The sequence below is a fragment of the Peromyscus eremicus genome, chromosome 6 (assembly GCF_949786415.1).
Source record: "Peromyscus eremicus chromosome 6, PerEre_H2_v1, whole genome shotgun sequence".
NCBI classification, from domain to species: Eukaryota; Metazoa; Chordata; class Mammalia; order Rodentia; family Cricetidae; genus Peromyscus; species Peromyscus eremicus.
In genome coordinates, this window is record NC_081421.1 from 105,017,359 (window position 1) to 105,028,058 (window position 10,700).

The following is a 10,700-nucleotide window of genomic DNA, read 5'->3' on the forward strand; positions in this document are numbered from 1 at the left end:
CCCCAGACCATGGGAGGTGATGTTCACATCTAGGGTAGGTCTTCCTTCATCATTTAATCTTTTCCAGAAAGCCCCCAGAGATAACACCCAGAGCTGTGCCTTACCAGTCTCCTAGGTGATTCTAACTCCAGTGAAGATGTCAGTGAAGGTGAACTGTCACAAAATTGGGTCTGAAAAATTGCTGACAGGTTTAAGGCTGCAAATATAATCCTAGAAATCACTAAGGAGCCCTTGATCTGCCTTTGTGGGATGGCCCTGGAGTCACTCCTCACTTAAGTTCCATCTGGGAAATGCCTAGGCAGGTGCATGCATTTTTCAGGGGAAAACATGCTGTGAGTTTTATAAAAACTGAAAAGTGGTCAGAAAGGAGATTACTGTCCCCATTTTACAGATAAGGAAAATGAACCCCAAAGAGGTTAAACGAGGTATTAGAGGTCACATTATATTTAACAGCAATATTAGGATTAGAACCCTGCTCTGTTGGGTTTTCAACCCCATATTCTATCTGCTATGCATTGTTGGATAGCCTGAAAGGTTATCACAATACAGAGAACGATAATTCAGCAGTAGATTGATTAACCCAAGGGGGAATCCAATCAACACTAGTGGATAGTGAGGAGAAGCACTTTTCTTTCTACGCTGATGTTTTTACCAGAACGCACAATATCTCCCATCTGGATCAGAATCAGCATTCCAAATACCAGAACAAGCTAAATTACTCTTTCCTTTCTGTCGTCGCATCTGTCTTTTGGGGCTGGTTATATATGCTGCTAACATTTTTAGCTGGCAGCTTGGAGTAAATCTCCTTATTGTTCTGCTTTTGGTGGGCAGTCCCAGCACCTCTCTGGATGTGCAATGGTGGATGATAAATCTAAGAAAAGAGTAAAGACTCACATGATTCAAAATGAAAGTGCTAATGCAAACTCAAAGGCAGCCCAGAGTTTCTGGAGGTCATTTGCCACTCAGGAGGGTAAGTTTGCTGGCAAGGATTCCTCCTGTGAGTGGAACGCTGGCTCACATTCAGGAAATGGCATTCTAAGTGTGGCCTTGCTGACTTGAACTGAGAACTTGTTTCACTTAATCCTGAGGGAGTCAAGATATAGGTAAAAACCAGGGAGGTGATTTTTTTTTTCTGTAGGAATATGAAATACATGTGTTCCTTTTGTTTTTATAATGGTCTCAATTTAAAGCTATCCATCAATTACAAATTTATTTTGTTTTGCCATGATGCCCTTTAATTTTTTTCCATATTCATCTTTTCTTTGTGAGGACATAAAGCTGAGTAATAATTTTGTATTAATTGAAATGCACTCAATGCACTTAGCAGAAGTATCTGTATTTTCCATTTGTTATAACAACATTTTTTTTACTAACTGTAAAAGGCACCACTTTCCTCCTTTTATATTTGAAAGCACTATATAGTCTACATTTTTGAATTTGTTATTGCATCTGACTCTTACAATACCTTACGAAGTAGACCTCACAAGACATCATTTTCCATTGTGAACTCAGGGATGAGAGTATGACTTTTGCTTTGAGAGAAATTTTGATTTATTGCACAGTCTGCTAGTATGAAAATAGCTGGAGTGGTCTTTTATTCCAACATCCTAACTTCAAGTGGCTTTCCAGACATTTTAATAATAATCAAAATTTAAACAATGTCTCCCAGTTTTTAAAGACTAGGGAGAAGAGGAAGAATAAAAAAAAATTTATTTAGGGTAAAATTGAGTAAATGCCATATTTTTATCAGTTCTCTGCATTATAACCCATTTTCTTTCTAATTTTTAGATTATGCAAAGTAGATTCAAGTTTATTTCACTTTGAAATGATTTATTAAACAGCTGTTATCTTTTTGGGATTTGCAGTGATTTTAGGTGAATATCATCAGAAAAGTGGAATATTTCTACAATCTTTGACCTGTCTCTTTAAGATGTGCAACAAGGATGAGGAGCAAAGAATCTGCAATATTCTTTATAATTTCATGGGGTCTTCTGAGGAAATGTGCCAATTTTATGGGGACTCGTAGGGAAAAATTTTGATTTCATGTGGATTCGAGTGAAAAGGTAAATTTCATGGGATTTCTAAAAATGGCTGGATTTCTCAGGATCCATGAAATCTATGACAGCCATGGAGAAAATGGGCTGCTCCTGTCATGGAGTAAATTTCAGTGCACTTTGGCCAAAAAATTTATTTCTTATACACCTGCTATGAGGTGCATTGCACACTTTGAATTTTTTTGGACAATTTACTCTCTTATTGATGTCTGTGAATGCCAGAGTTGGTACTTTGTATACATTAACAACAAATAAGAACATGTTGGGGACTTGTGTTTTGTTATGAACATGTAAGATGTGATCACTAAAATGTGGTAACTCATCTGGGTGTTATGTTGGAGCCAAGGCTAGTGTGGTGGAGCCTAGAGTTGTGATCATGGCAATCAGGCAATGGGAGGCTTTCATGCCCATAGACATGGTCATCACAGGGAATAGTTTACTAGGGTGTGAGGAGACCTTAGACACTGCTGTGATTTTCTAACACAGTGATTCTCAACCTGTGGGTTGCAACCATCAGAAAACACATAATTCTGGTTATGGTTTTAGGAACTGAGACACTGCTCAGTAGCAAAATTACAGTTAAGAAGTAGTAACAAAAATAAATTTGTGGTTGGGAATTCCTAAGACCATTGGAAATATGTGATTTCTGATGGTCTCGACACACAGCTTGAGAACTGCTGCTCTAACATGTTCTAAGGTTTACATATCTGTAAGCCAGTGCCTGTGAGAAGTCGCTAAAAGTTGAAACTTCTTGCCATCACCCAAACCAATTGACCTAGATTCTCAGAAATTAGAATTTGAGTGCCCACGTATGCGATTTAACTTCCAAGTAATTCTAATGATGCCACACAACTCCACTTGGCAAAACAATGCTGGTTCAAATATACTTTCTTCCAAAACAATCTACTGTAATGTCTCATATATCCTCTGAATTTTTCATATTTATAACTTCCTTCTATAGAAAACAAGTAAATCACCATTGGCTGGTCCTGTGAATGGAACTGAACTGTGTTGTGGGAATGAAAAGAATCTAAGCAAGTGTGAATGTTTATGTCTGTGGAACCACTGTGAGTACAGCAGCTACCTACGGTAGCTAATACAACTGTGCTGTTGGTGATCAACAATGTTTCCACCACATACTTTCCTACCTGAAGCCATAAACAACTCTCAACAAAGTTCCAAATAAAACAATATAATTTTAAGTCATTTTATGTGATATCTTCTCTTAGGAATCATCTAGCACACATTAAAGTAAAACTTTGTCTTAACATTTAAACCATTGTTAGATTCCATAAAGCTTCCCCACATATCAAAATGTCCATGGACATAAGAAGTAGTGCCGATGCAGGAACAGTTTTTCTCATCCTGGGCCACTATTGTAAGATTTCCAGTATTGCTAGACTCCTGCCTTCTGAATGTCCACAATGGCTCCCTATCACTGCAATAACAAAATTTTCAAAATATCTTCGAGGTTCGAATTATGATCACCATTTATATTGGCTTAATGGACCACATCATATGCAGACATTTCCAAACTGGAAACATTTGAGGATAATTCTTCTGCTTCAAGGCTCACTGTATTTCCCATCTGAGGCTAACTTCCTATCATGATCATGTGGAGCCTCCCTAGCCTTGATCACTAGCACTCCCCTAGTTTTCTCACCTCTATCTTTGGGCACATTTATCTTTTTAAGCCCTAAGGTGCTTCATGAAGTCCTGCCTCTAGGCCTCTATTTTTCTTACCCTAAAGTATGATTTTGCTTTGCTCATCTAAAACTTAGGAATCACATTTTTGCTGAGGTCTCTGGGTAGTATGATTAGACAGCCTCTCCTTTGATCTCATAGCAGTACCTAGACCTACTATTGTGAATGTGCTGGGCTGTTTAATCTATGGAAGAACTTTAATATTTCTCTAAAATGTTTATAATTCTTATTATTGGCCTACAAAATCTTCAAGGTATGGTCTTATATGTCTATTTGGATTCATATTTCATGGTTTTTCTACTGACAGAGCTTCAGGCATATGTATCTACAACTTGCTTTGCAATTCTAGACATGCCCCTACAGTTATATATCAGCTTCTACTCTAGGACATGTCCCTAAAGCTGTTTTCTTATTTCATCACCCATATAACTTCTCCTCATTCTATAGAACCCAGTGCTATTACAACACCATTGGTAATTTATGTGGGATCAAGTATAATGTTACCTAGTAAGGCTAGAACAGTGATAGAGCTGTGGTCTTTATTTATATGGTACTGGCAATCCATTTATAAACTTAACTTTCCCCTGATGCTGGATTAAGAGCCCCTTTTCTCCACCAAATCTCTATTACAGCACTTACCTTACAATATTATATTATGGGCTCTGAGATTCTCAAAGAAAAACAATGAGCCATCTCTCTCTTTACATGTATTTATCACCTAGCATAGTGCTTGACTCATAATAGGCACTTAACTGGGGAGTGCAAATCTGGAAAGTCCATCAATTGTCAAGGCAGCCAAGAAAATATTTATTAGAAAGATCTTGATTCTTGGTCTTGGGATAATTCTTCCATATTCTCGTTCTGATTATCATCATGAACACTTTATTTTAAACATATCCTTAAGTATTGTGCTTTTTCTTCCCTATTCCTCATAGGAAGTTCCTTCTGATATTACTCCCAGAGCTCTGACCTGGCATCCCTGACTTTATCTACTCTCTAGAAAGGAGACGCAGAAAGAGAAGAGATCAATAGTTGTGCAGATCACCTATATGGATCTTGGGTATAAGTGATGGGGATCAGCTAAAGTTCCATTTCTAGCCATTTCTGCACACCAAACAGTATAAACTCAATGTTATATGTATTAAAATTTCCTCCTGCCTACATAAATAAAAGTTAGAAAAAGAACAGAAAACAATCTGGACCTGTAGAATTCATTTTCTTAATTTTTCATGGAGTATTTCCTGTTAGACAATAACTACCTTTATTTTTCTACCTAGCTTAACTTTTGACAGATTTTATATAAAGTTTTAAATTCTAAAAAGAATCATATACAAGAAAATATTTTGGGTGTTGAAAGCACTAGAATATTTTTTCAATGAGACAAACTGAGTGGCATTCTGTGTATTTTCATCAATGTGTCTAGAACCAAGTGAAAACCGTAAGTGTGATTTTGCACGGTAACTCGCAGGAACCTGAATGGTCATGTCACAAATATGAGTTGTTTGTCACTTCCATGGTATACAGCAAGAAAGGAAACACTTAGGTAAAAGATTCCAGGGAATGAGTCAAAAATAGCTTCGGGAATTTGTAATTTAGCTTGGATGCTGGGCCTTCCTGCCCTCACTGCCCAGTGGCATAGACCACACTTACAGAGTCAAAGAATCAGCTTCTGGCTCTAGTTTATCTTCCTTTAGTAATGTTTCTTGTTAGTCTTCAATTCTCTGATCCTTTTTTTTTTTTAAATCTGTTAAATAACACAGTTTTCTTCATAGGGTTGTTGTAACAGGAAGTATAAAGTATAAACTGTGGAAAATGATTGATTGAGCTGCAGGAAAGTATACAGTATCCATACGATAATGAATCATTTCTCTCTCACTCACTTCCATACGGTGTCTAATCATGTCATGTCCTGCATAAAGACAGCAACTGCACAGATGGACTTGGTCTGGGGAAACCTTCTAAGCCCTTCCCAAACCTTCAGAGTGCATTAGTATTCATCCAGCCTGAGTCGGTCTCAGGCTGCTCCTTGATGTCATTAAGCCTTTGGGAGCTTGTACAGCAAGTTGCGTGCCCCCACCCCACCCCCAATCTGCCACAAACCAAGCTCTTGCATTCCAATAGGGATGTTATATGGGGACATAACTATCCAAAGGAGAGAATTTTAAGTGTATTTCTTTAGGATTAGGCCTTAAAATTCACATTGCTGTCTTCAGACATGTTTTAAACAAACTGAGCCCTACAAAAAGTTAAAGCATATCACTAGAACTTTGCTGTTTACTTCTCGGGTTTGGTTTGACCAGCTGACTCAAGCTCCTGCCCCTGTGACCTTCTCACAGTGATGGACTACAATTTCAAACTGTGAGAAAGTAAATCTTCCCTTCCTAAAAAAAGAAAAAGAAAATGTCTACTTCAGACAGCTTCAAGCCTGTTGCAATCGGTGTTTTCTCCTTCCTTGGATAACTGCATTCATTTTTTCCCCTTTTAGAATTGGATTGTAGTTTCTGTTTTGGATAGGTCCTAGTACAGGCTTCACTACTGGATATCAGAAATATCAAATGGAGCAATCAAAGTGGCTCATTAGAGGGTTCCACACCCCCACTGGACATGAAGAGGACAAAGGGATAAATCTGGGGTTCTAATCCCTACCCCTCAAATGGTGGCCGGCAGAAGCCACACTTGGCCTTTATATAAGATTCATGACAATCCTGGGATTGGCTTGGCCCTGACAGTGTATTAGCTATGTGAAGATCCAAGCTGCTCTCTACATAACTCAGGGCAGAATAGGGATTGCTTTGTAGGCTCCCTGGCTGTTTTAAAGTTTGCTTTTAACCCAGTGACTTTGAAATTTCTCAGTATATTTTTTTGTGTGTGAGCAAAAAAAGAGTCAGACAGAGGAGAACTGATGTTCCCTAGGGGCGAATCGTGTTTTCCGCTTCCCTTTATAGCAAAGGTTTTCTTGCATTTTATCTTCTATCTCCTCCTACAAGCTAAGATTTGAGCAGTCCTTTTCTTACCAAATTTCAGGGATAGATGCTGTAAGGACATGCACCGTCCACTCAATTGTAAATGCTTTCTCATGAATAGAAGGTAAATGCAGGAGAGTCTTCCTCAACATCTGATAATACTGTGTAGTGTGTGGGCCTTTTCATTAGACTTCCAAACCACCAAGTCTCTAGATATTTGTGGAAAACATTTGAAATATTCACTGCCAAAAAAAATTAAAATAATGATATTTTTTATAATTGTGATTTACATCAAGCATTAGCTGACTGTATTTTTTTCTTCTTCTAGTAGACCAGAATGTGATAAAGCAAAGAATGCTTCCATATCCTGAGATCATCTGGACACTTCATTTTGTAATCTAATTGTGTTACCAGAAAAATCTTAAGGGCTATGTCTTTGGAATGCAATTTGAGATGAGCAGGAATGGGTTCAGAAAGGCTAAATGATAAATTGAAACACACAGCTGATACACAATGGATCCATAATTTAAAAACATTTTGTCTAATTCTAAAGCTCACACATTTACCCTGGCTCCTAATGCCTCCTAGAAAGGGGGAAATTTTCGAGGCACTGACCTAGCCTCAGGGGAAAAAAAAAACAGTGAAGATTTATGGTCTAGTTCCTTGTGTCTGAACAGTTCTTCCATGAAACGGTAAACGTGCCCCATATTACACTTTGGGGCTGTCAAATACAGTGGGTACTGGTAAATTTTTAACTAAGGTTAGTGCAAAATTCACCATCTTTATCTTTCCCCTACTGAAAATACTCCGGGAATCCCTAATAGACACACATTGAGAGATTTTTCCATTGTCTGAGCTAGTACTCCTTGTTGGGACACCCGCTTCTCGGCTTCATTTCTACACGATGTGTTGAAATAGAAATACAGATAAATGTTTTCAGAGAGAGGGGAAGGAAGCAATGATGGGCCAGGTAGAGGGGCCCTTCTCCTGGTTTAAAATGATGAACGAGGTAGTTTGGTAATATGCGTGCCTCAGAACATACAACTCAACAAAAATCCCCCATGAAACAGATCAGAAATAAAACACCCGTGTTTACCTGTGCCTCAAACCTGATCCCCCATCCATACTTGCTTTGAATCATGTGCATTTTAACCCTTTATCTGCCGTTTGTGACAAAGCTATCAGCTGGGAGGAAGCAAAGGCACTTTCTCTGCGGAAGAAAACTATACTTACATGTTAATAGTGATGTGTCAGTTCAGTCATATTTTCTTTGTTTTTTAATTAGCAGGAAAGTAACAGTTTCACCACAGAGTTTTTAATGCACAGTTTGTTGGGTTTGAGCCTCCCTCTTTCTCTCTTCCATCTCCTCACCCCACTCAGGCTTGTGTCCTCTTACCCCAAGTACCTTTCCACTTGAACACATTCTATCTCGTATATTCCATGATGCTCCTCAACCTCTTCCCTTAGAACAGATATCTCCTACACTAGCCCACTCCTGGTTTCACAACCTATATCCCCACCCACAGTCTCATATGTACATATATATCTAAGCATTAATAGCTAGAATCTCCTTATGAGAGAGAACACACTGTGTTTGTTTTTACTGAGTCTAGAATATCTCAATAATATAATAATTTCTAGATTTGTTTATTTTGCTGAAACGTTCATAATTTCATTTTTCTTTATGGCTGTGTAAAATTCCACTGTGCATATGTGCCACATTTCCTCATTACTATTAACAGAACAGTCACGAACATGTATGTGCAACTTTGGTGTGGGAGGGTAGATAGTCCTTTGGGCATAAGCCTAGGCATGGTTGGTATAGCTGGATAATTCTAGTTTCAGTCTTCTGTGTTTGTATGTGTATATGTGTATGTGCATATGGGAGACAAAGGGCCACCTTGGGTGTTGTTCCTCAGGCACTATCCACCTTTTTCTTTTCCTCTTGTCCTTTTCTCTCTCCTCCTCTCCTCTCCTCTCCTCTCCTCTCCTCTCCTCTCCTCTCCTCTCCTCTCCTCTCCTCTCCTCTCCTCTCCTCTCCTCTCCTCTCCTCTCCTCTCCTCTCCTCTCTTCTCCTCTCCTCTCCTCTGCTCTTCCTCCCCTTCCCTCCTCTCTCCTCTCTTGCTTTCTGTCTCTCTCTCCCCCTTCTCTTTATTGAGATAGTGTATTTTACTGGTCCAGCTCTCATAAATTAGGCCACAATGGCTGACCAACAAGTGCTAGAAATCCATCTGTCCCTGGCACTGAGATTACAAGCACACACCACTGTGTTTGGCGTTTTTTTCAGATGTGGATTCTGGCTATTGAACTCTGCTCTTAACTTGCCTTGAGTAACCTCCCCAACTCTGCTTTAGCTGTTGGAGAAGCTTTCACGCTGACTTCCACAGTGGCTGCAGCAGTTCCCACTCCCATCACCAGTGAATGAGGATCCCTCTCCGTCTGCATTCTCACCAGCATGTTTGAATACATTTTGTTCTATAATAGAGGACCATATTCAGGAATCAAGAAAGATTTACAAGAAATAGAGTCACTAATGTGCCTACTAAATTCTTTCATCATCAGCTCTTCCTAGGGCCTCTTTAACAGATTTCCTTCCTTTCTTACCTGTTTTATACTGAACAAGAGCACAGAATACTTTATTGCTAGACCTGGCCAGTCTTGAGGTTTTTGCTTTCATGTTAGGTACTGTCTTGAGTACTGGTGGATAGTAGACTAAACAAAGCAGAGATTTATGGCTTAATTAGGTAGTCCTTTGGGCTTGTGGGCATATGTGTGAGGTGAGAAACTGTTACTGTAAGTGGAGCAGAAGGGAAGCAGCCTTGTCTGGCATTTGGAGAAATGGCAAGGAGGCCAGAGTGGCTTGAAACAAAGAATGTGGTGACTGGTAGGGTAAGCAGCAAGGGGCTAGTGTAGGGACTTTGCTATGCTTTGTATTTTCAGTGCTATCTGAAGACCTTTACAGTAGAGGCTTAGTCACAAGCTTGCTGAGAAATGGTAGAACCCAGGAGAAAGAAGTTCTGCTTCGCAAACATCAACAGTTTCTTGTCTCACACATATGCACACATGTACAAGGACCACCCCCATAAACCAAAATCCTCATTTTGTTTATTCTGTTATCCACTATACGTAGAACAGGGGTATGTACCTACAGTGGTTGTGGGATTCTTTCTTTCTCTTGGTTCCCAGCTACAATGAGGTAAGTGGTCTCCCAGGCACAGTTCCAAAAGTTGAAGAGCCAGTTAACATTGGTGTGAAACTTCTGAAATTATGAGCCAACATAAAACTTTCTTTGAATTTATTTAGATTTATTTTATTTTATGTGTAAGGATGTTTTGTCTGAATGCATTTTTTGTGTATCACATGCATGCCTGGCATCTATGGAGGACAGGAGATGGTGTCACATCCAATGCAACTGGAATTACCAATGGTTGTATGCCATCATGTATGTGCAGGAACCTGAACTTGAGTCTTCTGAAAGAGCAGCAAGTATTCTTAACCACTGAGTAATCTCTCTAACCTGTTAAACCTTTCCTTTTTATTGTAGGTATTTGTTACAACAATGCAAAGCTAATATATTCTCCTATACTATGGCTAAGATAGTATATTATACCTCAAATAAAATGGGTAGCATTAGAGAAAAGATGGCCTATTCCAGCCACTATGCTCAGAGAAAATAGGAGAGTAGGCATCAAAGAGTTGTTTTCTTTAACTGCCTGTGGACAAACTTAGAGAGTTTATATAATTTTGAGTGAGATAATGCATACAGAGTTGCTATATTGGTTACTTTTGTATAGGGTCATCAAAGTAGTTGGAAGCAATTTAGAGGGAATAATTATTTTGGTTTTTGTGCTCACAAGGTTTAGCCTATGGCTATGTGGTTCTGTGCACATGGGAAAAACATCATGGTGGCAAGAGCATGTGGCAAGCAAGGCTATTTATGTCATGAGAGACAGGCGAGGGAGAGGAAGAGGGAGACCAC